This window comes from Cebus imitator, unplaced genomic scaffold (assembly GCF_001604975.1).
Source record: "Cebus imitator isolate Cc_AM_T3 unplaced genomic scaffold, Cebus_imitator-1.0 Scaffold251, whole genome shotgun sequence".
Taxonomy (NCBI): Eukaryota; Metazoa; Chordata; class Mammalia; order Primates; family Cebidae; genus Cebus; species Cebus imitator.
The window spans coordinates 1,538,547-1,551,194 of record NW_016107566.1 but is presented as its reverse complement, the minus strand read 5'-3'; positions in this window follow the sequence as shown (position 1 = coordinate 1,551,194).

Here is a 12,648-nt window from a genome sequence, read left to right as displayed (position 1 = left end):
GAAAAGCACTAGAGCTTAGTGTCAGTAACTGGTACAAAATTTTCTACAGCTGTATAATCTAAAGTATATCAAAATAAACCACTTAATAGACGAGAAACTGCAGTAGAAATGTCAAGTTCTTTGGGGTAGCTTTCGAAATTCAGAGAGACCTAGGCAAGTCAATAGTTTTTTCAACCCCAAGTCTTCTCATCTATAAATAGTTAAGAACTATTACTCAGTAAGTGATGGCTGAGCTTATAATTCTCATCTCCTTTCCATCCTCTATGTTGAGGGCGGTTCTCAGAGCTTGTTTCAGTGTCTGAAGACACCCACAACAGGAAGAAGCACCAGTGTGCATCTGTTCTTCCCCACCACCAGTGCCCACACACCAGCTTCTTGGTATAATGGGTTGCTCAGGCCCTGAATGGTAGCAGTCAAGGCAGGCAAGAGGAAGAATGAGATCACAAATATTACCTACTTCTTTCTTCTTCCAAAGAGACTTTTCCACCCATAAAAGAAGACCCAGGCATTTTTGTCCTGCCCTCTTCTCCCTGGCTTCCCTAAGAAGCATCAGCGTTCCAGTCTGCAACAATCAAAGTCCTGAAAGTCAGTTCCATTACTCAGCAACCTTACACTGAGTACTCCCTATGTGCTAGGCACTGTCCTAGGTTCTGGGGTTCCGATGATGACCAACGCATGATGGCTACCCTCAAGAAGCTCATTATCTAATGGAACAAATACGCATGTGACAGACAACAGTAACTGAAACCCAAACCTTCCCAGACACTCCTAACCACAGTCTTCCTGGGCCCCATTTGTTCTAATGGGTACCAATAAGTTCATATTAAAATAACATCAAAAACCAAAATCTCCAGGCCCAGAAAGTTTCAATGGATAATTTTACCAAACATTTAAAAAAGAACTAACAGGCTGGGCCACTCCTGTAATCCCAGCAATTTGGGAGGCCAAGGCCGGTGGATCACAAGGTCAGAAGATCAGGACCATCCTGGACAACATGTAAAACCCCATCTCTGCTAAAAATACAAAAACATTAGCCTGGCATGGTGGTAGGCACCTGTAATCCCAGCTACTTGGGAGACTGAGGCAGGAGAATCGCTTGAACCCAGGAGGTGGAGGTTGCAGTGAGCTGAGATCACACCACTGCACTCCAGCCTGCTGACAGAGAGTTCATCTCAAAAAAAAAAAAAAAAGAGAAAAAAAAAAAGAAAGAAAGCACTAACACTAAGAACAAGCTAGCAATTTTACACAATCTCTTCCAGAAAACAGAAGAGGAAGGGATGCTTCCCAATTTGTTTTATGAGACTAGTACTTCCCTAATACTTAAACCAGACAAAGAGCACACGCAGCCTGAGGCTGGAGAATAACTTGAACCCAAAAGGCAGAGGTAGCAGTGAGCCGAGGTCGTGCCACAGCACTCCAGCCTAAGTGACAGAACAAGACTCTGTCTAAAAAAAAAAAAAAAAAAAAATTCATATTTAGATAGCATGCCTAGCACAAAATTTTTTTTTAACCACTGAGTAACCTGGAATATTTGAAATCCTTTCCAAAGAAAAGGCAAAGCCAACAACAAGAAAAAACAAAAACACTGATATTCCATTTCTCTGATAGTCCCAAATAATGTAAATATGTGTTTTATTTCCCTGTGTGCACTATTCCAGCTATTCTGCAAAGTGTTAGAATAACTGCATTTTATAGGATAAGCTTAAAAAGCAACTGTATCTCCAATACTCACTTGTGCCACATATTTTTAGCAGTTACATGGCTGAATACCAACATTTATGTTCATTCAATGCAAGGCTAAGAGAACAGGTAGGACAGAGCAGACCCAGACCTTGTCCTTTGCACTGCTTGCCTTCTCCCAGCCATACCTTGGCATCTCTAAGTGATGGCAAAAGTATATCCCATTTTGAGTAAGAAATTGTAAAATAAGAAGTAGATGCTTATAATAATTATAAAATATGAGTATTATAAAGTAACATATATTATATAAATATATTATTTATATATATATATAATCTCACAAATCACCGCTAAAGAATTTACTGCTGTAGTCAAATATCACCTGTTCCCCAAAAACCTATAAAAATTGTTTTAAGATGTGCTCTTAATTGCACGTAGTGCAGAATGAGTGTATACGCCCTAAATACTATTATATAATATAATAGTATTTATATTTATATTTAAATATAGTATTTACATTTATAACAGTATTTATATAATAGTATTTAAATCTATAATAGTATTTATATAATATTTAGAGCGTATACACTCATTCTGCACTGCGTGGAATTAAGAGCACATCTTAAAACAATTTTTATAGGTTTTTGGGGAACAGGTGGTATTTGACTACATCAGTAAATTCTTTAGCGGTGATTTGCGAGATTATGCACCCAGCACCCAAGCAGTATACTGTGAACCCAATTTGTATCTTTTACCCCTCAACACCTTCCCACCCTCTCCCCTTGAATCCCCAAAGTCCATCATATCATTCTTATGCCTTTTCATCCTCATAGCTTGGCTCCCACTTACGAGTGAGAAAATACAATGTTTGGTTTTCCATTCCTGAGTTACTTCACTTAGAATAATGGTATCCAATCCCATCCAGGTTGCTGCAAATGCCACTGATTCATTCCTTTTCATAGCTGAGTAGTATTCCATTGTGTATGTATATACCACAGTTTCTTTATCCACTCATTGATTGACGCTGATTTGGCCTGGTTTCATATTTTTGCAATTGCAAATTGAAAAACACATTTTACACCTCTTTTCAAATTTAAAGTCTGTATCCTGTGCCAGTTCTCAATGGGCCTGTAATGGGTAGATAAGGAAAGGCTGTGGCTACACTGACACCCTCCCCCTCCTTCCTGGAGGAAACTCTGCAGGTGGTGAGCTAAGGAAAACCACCTGTTCTCACTCTCCCTGAATAAGCCAGTGGGGGTCTGGGGGCAGGATCACCCATTCTATTTGGCTCCAGACCAGGCATTTGCTAGCTGTAGCAGTGCAACGAAGCATGATTGGAAGAGGGTCTCTGCTCTCCATGGGTTTGTAGTGGGTGGCTGACAGAGACACACCAGCAGCTTGAAGACAAAGCAGTGTGGAACAGAGGCAGATGCCAAAAGTTTTGGGAGCAAAGGGCTGAGAGATATATTGCCACAGAGTTCTGGGAAAGCTTGGGGAGGGAACCGAGGAGGTGTGGGACTTTGGCAGATTTAAATGAGGAAGAGAAAGGGCTTTACAAGCAGAGGGGATGGCCCAGAAGTCCTTCTTCATCCTTACTTGTAAAATAGTAATAACCTACCTGGTACTGAGTGGAAGGTCCTAATCATGAGTTGTCCTGGTTCTTGGTGCATTCAACAAAGAATTGAACAGCACCCACAGGCAAGCAATGAAAGCCTATATTTATTGAAGTGGAAGGCAATAGAAGCGAACTCCACAGAAAGGCAGCAGCCCCTGCAAGTATCTCAAGAGTCCCGGTAGCAAAGTCTTCTGGGTTTTCAGTACCCTCTAGAGGTCTCTCATTGGTTACACCACACATAAAGGAGGGCTGCCTCACCGCCAATTAGAGGCCAAAGTGAATTGGCCTGCAGCCAATCCACGGCTGCTATGATTGGCGCCCTATGCAAATGAAGGTCCTAGAATGGACCACTCATAGGGCAGAGTGCAGGTTTTGTCTGTGGTCAATCAGAGGCTGGCATGAATTTGTGCCTTATGCAAATGAAGGTCCTAGAATGGACCAATAGTAGGCCAGACTGCAGGCTCTTCCTTCTAATTCAGTTCCAGGAAGTTTGCCTGAATTAGCCTTAGGTTCCCTGACTTCAGACCGTATTCACCCACCTCAATAGTGTTGTTTTAGGATTAAATATAGGTAAAGCACCTGGCACTATTCAGGAGTGTAAAATGTTTTATCTCTCTTCATGGGTAGGAAGCAGAGTAAGAAGTCAGGCCAGAAGTACACACTGGAGGGCAAAAATAACCGTGTGCTCTTCAAGAGAAAATATGAATACAGGTATTGATCAACTTACCACCTATGCAATTTAGGACCATTCGAGTTTACGACCACAATCGCTAGCCACGACTGCTCTGCGTCTGGCAGCGCAAACGTTGCCCAGCTGGGCATACGACAGTGCGGACCTGCTTCCGGCAGCACTACCATCTCCGCGTGCACCATTTCAACTGTACATATAGCCTACTCAGCTTACGACCAAATCGTGTTACGACCGGTCCGCAGTCCCAACTGTGGTCGTAAGTTGAGCACTAGCTGTATTAGTATTTTTCTTTCACCAGAATGTGACTTTTTGGGACAGAGGTGCACATGATCTTGCACCTCTGGCAATTAACCTGAAGAATAGGAATTATGAGGGCAAGTCCTTCGTCTTACCTAGAAATGAAAAACACAGGACACGGTATCAGGACAGGGTTTCCTGGGAGCACCTCCAGTGAAGCAATGGGCCTCCCCACACAACCTAGGGGTTAGGGCACTGGAACAGCAGTGGCTGCTGCTATACATTCTTAGATAAAGCAATTCATCTCTTTTGACTTAAATGTCTTCATCTGTAAACCTGGATGGTGATACCTACCATTGGGAGTCCTTTTGAGGATTAAATGATATCAGACATACATCACACTTAGCCAGTGCCTTGGCACACTGTTGGTGTTTGATAAATATTAACTCTTTTTATAGCTAGGACAGTGGAGATTAGCTTGCCTGGGATGGGCTGTCTGGCTTCTAACTTAGTAACGAAGAAAACTTCTTAGAGGAGGCACTGGGGAAAGGAAGACAAGGAGAGTAGAGGAGAAGGAGCCCCATCAAGGATTTAAATGTGGTTTTCCCTCCTGCTGAGAGGGCCCCTGCATTCAATAAACTGGAATGACCCTAGCTGAACTTCCAGGCTTGAAAGTATAGTTGTTTTTTAAAAGGAGTTCTTCTTTTTCAAGATCAATTGTTCAACAGAACTGAAAAGCTTGCTCTCAGAAGAGGCTCAATCCTAAAACCTGCAGGGTAAACCATTAAAAGAAAGAATGTGCCATTACTCAATGGGGAGCAGGGAGCACCCTGCAAACACTGTCTGACTGCTGCAACTCTGCTGCCTCTTCCACTCAAAATTAACCAGAAACCTGAGAACCTGAGAGCTGAGTCCCAGCTAACATTATTTAAATGAACCGCCTGTTACACGAACCTTAAACCACATGTCATTTGGTTGTGGGGCTGCCCTGGGCCAAGAGACATTAATTCTGATGGTTCCCAGTTTACAAACAAATTGTGTTCCAAACATGCATTTGGAAGGTTGTGGTCTGAAAGGCAGAATGCGCTTTCCCATAGAAGCAATGTTATAAACGGCAATTAGGGCTACAAGCCAGCTCACAAAAAGCCAGGTAACCATAATATAGCTAAACACCATACATTTTAGTCCAAAAGAGTGGAAATCAATAATGGTACAATACTAATAATTAAAGGATGAGATAAAAAATAAAGTATCTTTCATTTGTCTTGAGTACTAGTGTTTAAGCAAAAACAGATTTAATTAAAGGAAGATGAAAATGTCTAACCAGTTAGGCAGAGGGGCCAGGGAAAACTGGGACTGTAAGTCAGGAACCCTGACAGTTGGGAATCAGACCAACTTGCAGGATTTCTGCCAATTCTAAGGGGCCAGGTCTGCACATGAAGACCACCCTAGTACCCAGAAAGGAGTCTGGGGAGGGGGTGGAATGGAAGGTTAGGATGACTGAAGTTAGCCTGGTCTTCTTATGCAGCTATTTCATCAGCCAAGGTGGGATCTGACTTCAGCGTCCCTCCCCTCTTGGGTGATTATTCCTATTTATGACAAATCCACCCCGGGCCCCAAGAATCACTGGAGTCCAGAAAGTTCAGTGTCTTTTTCATACTGATTTCTGAGATCAGACAAGCTCTTGGATATTCACACAGCCTAGATGGATTTTGACCTTCCTGCCCTTCCCCTATTTAGATGAACCTACTGTTGCTATCCCCTTCACAGAGGAGAAGCTCTGCCAGTTGCCTGGACTCTCCCTCTGCCAACCTACTCCACATGTAACCAGCACTGCATCTGGCTGAAGACATTCTAAATTATTTATTTTAGCTTAATGCTGAGGATCAAATGCACATTTGTCTGTCGACATTAGAAAGGCATGAGAATATCTGTGTAAGGTATATGAAAAAAGATGAGAAAAGAGGAAAGGAGTAAATTGAAAAAGGGAGCTACTTGAAAAATATCGTTTGTGAAACAATACAAGGGAATTCTGCAAGATCTAACCATTAGGTGGCACCATTGGCCCAGGCTGCTTTGGTGGCCCCAAGAAAATGGAGGAGAAAGGGGAAAATTGCTGAGTGGTCTGCAAGTAGGAAGGCTGAAGAGAACCACAGCAGCACAAGTAACTAAACATATACAAGCATTCCTGTAATGTATGCACTCTGAATTAATCCACGTATTCATAAATTTAATCATTAATTCCCTTAAGATTATTTTTAAAGTCTCATAATTTTATGTCTACAAGTTTATTTATATCCCTCGCCCATTTCTATTGATCTATGCTTTCTAAAAATTAATTTCTAGCAGGTCTACTTATTCTGAGTACTAGTCCTTCATCAATGAGATATATACAAATATACTCTGGTTCATGGCTTGCCTCTTTTTTAATGACAAGTTTCTGCGATACAGAAATTTTTTGTTATAATAGAGGCTAACATTTTTTCTTTGCAATTTCTTCTTTGTGTGTCTTGTTTCTTTTCTTATCTTGAGATCATAAAAACATTCTTTTAGATCATCTTAAACTCTTGCTTTCCCACCATCAGTTTTGTGTTGGTATGGTATAGTTCTTTTTTCTTATGGATAAACCAATTACTAATAAATTTTTTTCTGCTGATTTGCCACTCCTCTTATAAAAGTAGTCTTCCATAAATACGGGCACCCATTTGGAGTCTTTCTATTCTATTCCTTGAGTCTGTTTGTTGATTCCTGCACTAAATATCACAGTCAACTGACTAGCGATTCTTGACCCCACTTTATTTCTCAAACACATTTACCACATTAGCTAATTTCTTCCATTGCATCATTACAACTACTTCAGGACTCTAGATTGCAGGACATGAGGGAGGATGCACAGACTACAGCTAAAATGCCAAAGAGATTACTGTCAAGCAGCAGGATACAGTTCATCTATTTCAGGACGAAGACAGAGTCAACTGCCAACCATTGGATTTGCAAAACAAAATTTCAAATTAATTAACATTGGTTCAGTGAACTACTCCAGAAAACATGGCCTAACTTACTAGGAAATGAGATCTTCGTTCTGAATATCTGCAATTTGACCAGGTATAAGAGCAGAACAGATCAGAGCAAAGCCATCATTACTGATGGGGGAGAAACGCACTTTGAGTTTTATTCTGATATGATTACTGAGCTGAAGCTAGAAGGAAGATGATACCTTTATGCATACATGGGTCTCCAGTGAAGTATGTAGGTCTTTTCTTTTTGGTGCCAACCAATCAGGAGAGTTTCAAATCAGACACTTAAAACTTAGATAATAATAGCAGGTTGGAATTTTCCAGAAAGGGAACATCCATTTCCATCTGGACCATTTTCATTTTATTATTTTGCTGCCTTGGAAGAATCCAGATGAATGTGAAAATATCCTAGGTTGGAGAGAAAAAAATGGCTTTTGCCACATGAAGGCAGGCCACAAGATAGGTAGAGATGTAACACATGTCCAAATGAGCCCACTATTTTTGTCTCCCCAAATCTGCTGTTCTTTCAATATTCCCATTCTCAGCGATGGCAGCACTGTCTGCCCAAATGCTACACTGCCCAAGCTGCATGCCTGGGCACCATCCGTGGAGATCAGTCAAGTACAATAGATTCTACTACCTAGAACTCCCAAACCCAAACACATCTCTCCATCTCCCCTCCACTCCATCCCTGCACACACTCACTCTCACCACCAAGGCCATTGTCATCTTTAGAGCTGAAACTGCAGCAATAGCTTTCTGACTGGTCTTTCTGTCTTGAGTTATAGTCATAGCCCTCCTCCCCATTCTTGAAGCCAAATGGCAAGTCTGGTAATGTCATTTTCTGGCTTAAAACTCGGTAATGGCTTCCCATTCTCCTGAGGCTACAGTCCAAACTGTTTAATATGATTTACGTGGATCTGAGGGATCCAGCCCTTGCTGACCTTCACAACTACTTCCTTGAGAGACTAAGAACCCAGACCATCAAGTCAGTTTTCTCTGGGTTCAAATTCCCACTGCCTCACCTACTAGCTTCAAAACTTGAACAAACTTCTGGACCTCTCTGTGCTTTAGTGCTTTCCTGTGTAAAACGGAGACAGCCACAATGCCCACCTCACAGGGTTGTCAGGAAGACTGAATGAACTAACACAGGTAGAGTGCTCAGGACGGCCCCTGACACATGCTAAGTGTTATATGTAAATTTTCAGTGCTGCAAAGAAAAGTCAGCACTGAGACAAAGGATCTTTCAGCAAGGCAATCTTTACTTCCTGCAGAAAGACTACCCTTGCCAGCAGTCTTGCCACAAGAGCACAATGAACAAAGGAAAAGCAGATGTATTTATCACTTAAGCATTTGGGGTCATCCTCACTGCTGTGTCTGATCGTCATTGGTTGGAGCCAGACCTCACAGTCTAACTGAACCCAATTGACTAATAACTTAAAACTTTCTTGAATAGGTAAAGGCAATGGAGAATAAAAGGAAAAGAGGAAAGCCAAATAAGGAAGGGATAGGACGTTGCTTGCCAAAGGAGTTAGAAAGGTAATAGCACAAAAATCTTGGTTAAAGTATAAGGACATAGAACATACTATCTGCCTGTGAGCATGCCTAACAGCTACATAGGATAGAGCTTAACAAAGAGTTATTAACAAAAAGCAAGACGACTTTGAAGAAAGTGTTTAAAACAAGCTATTATTTCTAACACTTATGATTATTATTTAACAAGAAAGGAAACTTTGAAGTGGAACTTTTCTCCTTCCCACAGTAAGCATTCTATCAATGTTAACCATGATTTTTATTTCTTTAATTCATCATGCCTTCTCCAGCTTCTGGGCCCTTGCATCCCAAGTTCTCTCCATCTCAGACACTCTTTCCAACACACTCTGATCATGCTGCAAGGTAGTCTTCTGATGTAGGCAACAGCCACAGGGGCATCTGAAAACTTGTTCAAAAGACAAATGCTCAGGCCTCACCCTAGACCTACTATATTAGAAACTCTAGGGCTCAACCCCAGCAATCTGAAGATTTTTGCTTTGTTTTGTTTTTTGATAAGAGTCTTGCCCTGTTGCACAGGCTGGAGTGCAGTGGCTGCATCACAGCTCACTGCAGGCTGGACCTCCCGGGCTCCAGAGATCCTCCCACCTCAACCTCCTGAGTAGCTGGGACTACAGGACTACAGGTGTACCACATTGAGCTCTTTTTTTTTTCTTTTTCTTTTTTTTTTGAGATGGAGTCTAACTTTGTTGCTCAGGCTGGAGTGCAGTGGCACGAAATTGGCTCACTGCAACCTCCACCTTCCAGGTTCAAGCGATTCTCCTGCCTCAGCCTCCCGAGTAGCTGAGATTACAGATGCCCACAACCAGGCCCAGCTAATTTTGTATTTTTAGTAGAGACGGGGTTTCACTGTGTTGCCCAGGCTGGTCTCGAACTCCTGGCCTTGTGATCTACCTGCCTCGGTCTCCCAAAGTGCTGGGATTACAAGCATGAGCCACTGCAACGTCCCCATTTTTGTATATTTTATAGAGATGGGATTTCGCCATATTGCCTAGGCTGGTCTCAGACTCCTGGGCTCAATAATCCGCCAGCCTCTTCCTCCCCAAGTGCTGTGATTAAAGGTGTCAGCCAGTGTGCTTGGCCAGCAAACTGAGTTTTAGCAAACACAGCCGTCTTCCATGGAATTCTGACGCCCAGCTAAGGCTAGAAAACCAAGGGACCATCCTTGGTAAATTGTACTTAGATGCTTGTTTGTCTCTACCCCGTGATGGTTTCATCCATCTTAGTTGGTTCATCTCCTTTGTAGGTGTTGAAAACTACGAGCCATCACGAACTGGAAGGGGGTAAGCCATATTTCGTAGTACACATGATCTAATTCTGTGCTCCTCTTTGCTGTTTCCCTAAATCAACACCCACGTATTTCTAAAGGCTTGCCTAAACGTTCCAACCTGTTCTCAATCTTGAAGCCAGGCTTAGGCCTAAGCTGTAAAGGGGGAGGGGAGCCCCTGGAGGTAGAGGGGCAAAGGCAAGATGCTTGCATCCCAGGGGCCCTGCATGGCCTGGAGCGGCATAGGGGCCACGAGGGTCTGCGCTCTCCCTAGACTGGAGTTTCTCTCCTTCACCATCTTTGGAGGAAGCACAGATAACTGAGGAAAGAAGGGGCAGTGAGCCCAGGGAATGGAAGCAGACTAGGGAAGTCAGGAAGGCTCAGGGTCTCAGCATCTGCACAGCCACCAAACTCCTGCCTCCTAATAAACACCGCTGAGCGAGAGCTGAGGAAACCCTCCTCCTCCTCATCCCTCCTCTCTCTCTGCCCCCTCGCAGTCCTCCCCATTCTCCCCCCCCCCCCGCCATTTCTCACTCCTCTACTCCCCTCTCTCTCTCCCACCTCTGACCCCTCCTCCACTTCTGCCGCCTGGTAACAAAACCGCTGGTTCCCGACACACGCACGGCGGCGCTGGCTGGCTGAATGGCTTCCCTACAGAGAGGCCTGCGGCCCTGAAGGAGCCCGGGGCGCTGGCGACGGGGACCTCGGGGTCGCTGCTGGGTAGGAGACCCTCCCGCGTGCAGGGGTCGGAGGCGGGCGCGCCGGGAGGTTCCCAGCTCCCGCCAGCACAGCCCGGGAGGGGCAGCCGCTGTGCCACCGCCGCAGGCCCGGCTCCCACCCGCCGCCCATCCCCCGGCTCCCGCGGCCCCGCGGCGCCCCCTTCCGCGGACTCCGCGGGACCCTTCCTGGCCGGCGCTGTGCGCTGGAGAAGGCTTCGCGGTGCAGGCATGGCGGCAGGGGCGGCCGAGCGGAAGGCGGCGCCGGTGCTGGAGGCGCTTCCGCAGCAAGAGCAGGTACGGGGGGCGCGGGGGGCGCGGGGGCGCGGGGGGCGCGGGGGCGCGGGGGGCGCGGGGGCGCGGGGGGCGCGGGGGCGCGGGGGGCGCGGGGGCGCGGGGGGCGCGGGGGCGCGGGGGGCGCGGGGGCGCGGGGGGCGCGGGGGCGCGGGGGGCGCGGGGGCGCGGGGGGCGCGGGGGCGCGGGGGGCGCGGGGGCGCGGGGGGCGCGGGGGCGCGGGGGGCGCGGGGGCGCGGGGGGCGCGGGGGCGCGGGGGGCGCGGGGGCGCGGGGGGCGCGGGGGCGCGGGGGGCGCGGGGGCGCGGGGGGCGCGGGGGCGCGGGGGGCGCGGGGGCGCGGGGGGCGCGGGGGCGCGGGGGGCGCGGGGGCGCGGGGGGCGCGGGGGCGCGGGGGGCGCGGGGGCGCGGGGGGCGCGGGGGCGCGGGGGGCGCGGGGGCGCGGGGGGCGCGGGGGCGCGGGGGGCGCGGGGGCGCGGGGGGCGCGGGGGCGCGGGGGGCGCGGGGGCGCGGGGGGCGCGGGGGCGCGGGGGGCGCGGGGGCGCGGGGGGCGCGGGGGCGCGGGGGCGCGCTCGGCCGGGGTCCCGGGGCTCACGCTGGGGCCGGGCAGGCTGCACAGACGTCTCCAAGACCCCCGGCCCCACCAGGGAGAACCGGCCCTGGAAGGACGTGGGGACGGATGACCTTCTGGAAGATGCCACCTTGACGGGTGCCAGCCCCTCCTCCACTCCCTTCCTCCCGTTTCTGTCCCTCCCGGCTACCTTCCTTTCTTCCTTCTGATCCTCTGCTTTCGCTCCATCCCTCTCCTCGAATCCTCGAACTTTCTCTTCCTGGCTCACCCTTTCCACTCCCGCCCTCCTTGGTGACCGCCTGTGTGCCCTCCTCCCTCCTCCGCAGAAGCCCCCAGGGCCCAGGGTCTAGGTCGTTGGCAGCGAGGGAGGGGAAGGGGTGTGCCCCAGGCTCTTGGCTAGACCGCCCTGGCTCTCAAACTCCAGCATCATCGGAATCACTCGGAGGCTGTGTTACCACGCAGACTGCTGAGCTGTGCCCCAGGGTTTCTGGTTCAGGATGTCTAGAAGGGGCCTGATCGTTAGCTTGTCTAACTGGCGCCTGGCGCTCAGCCTAGTCCGTTTCCGCTCCTGCTGACGTCGATTGCAAACCCAAACTTAATTTATTCTTTATTCGTAAGACAATTCTTAGGCTGCATCAAAGGTACCAGGAGGGTTTGGGGTGGGGTAGCGTAGGTCTTACCTGGAGGAACATGACTCCCATCCATAAAACAAGGACAAAAGTAACTCTTAAGGGCAAAAACAACTCTTAACAACAAAGATCACTCACATAGCAGGTAGGAATAAATTATTGTCCCAAAATAAGTTCAGGCGAAGAGCTGTAGGATTTCTGAGAAGGGCTTACTCCTGACTGCTTGCTCCCCCCCGTTCTCCTCCAACCCGTGAGGGCGTGGCGTTCGAGCTGGGTGTTGGGGAACAGACAGGATCTGACAGCATGGACCAGAGAATTCTAGATGGAGGCAACAGCAGTACCAAAGGGCTTGGAGATTTTTTTTTTTTTTTTTTTTTTTTTT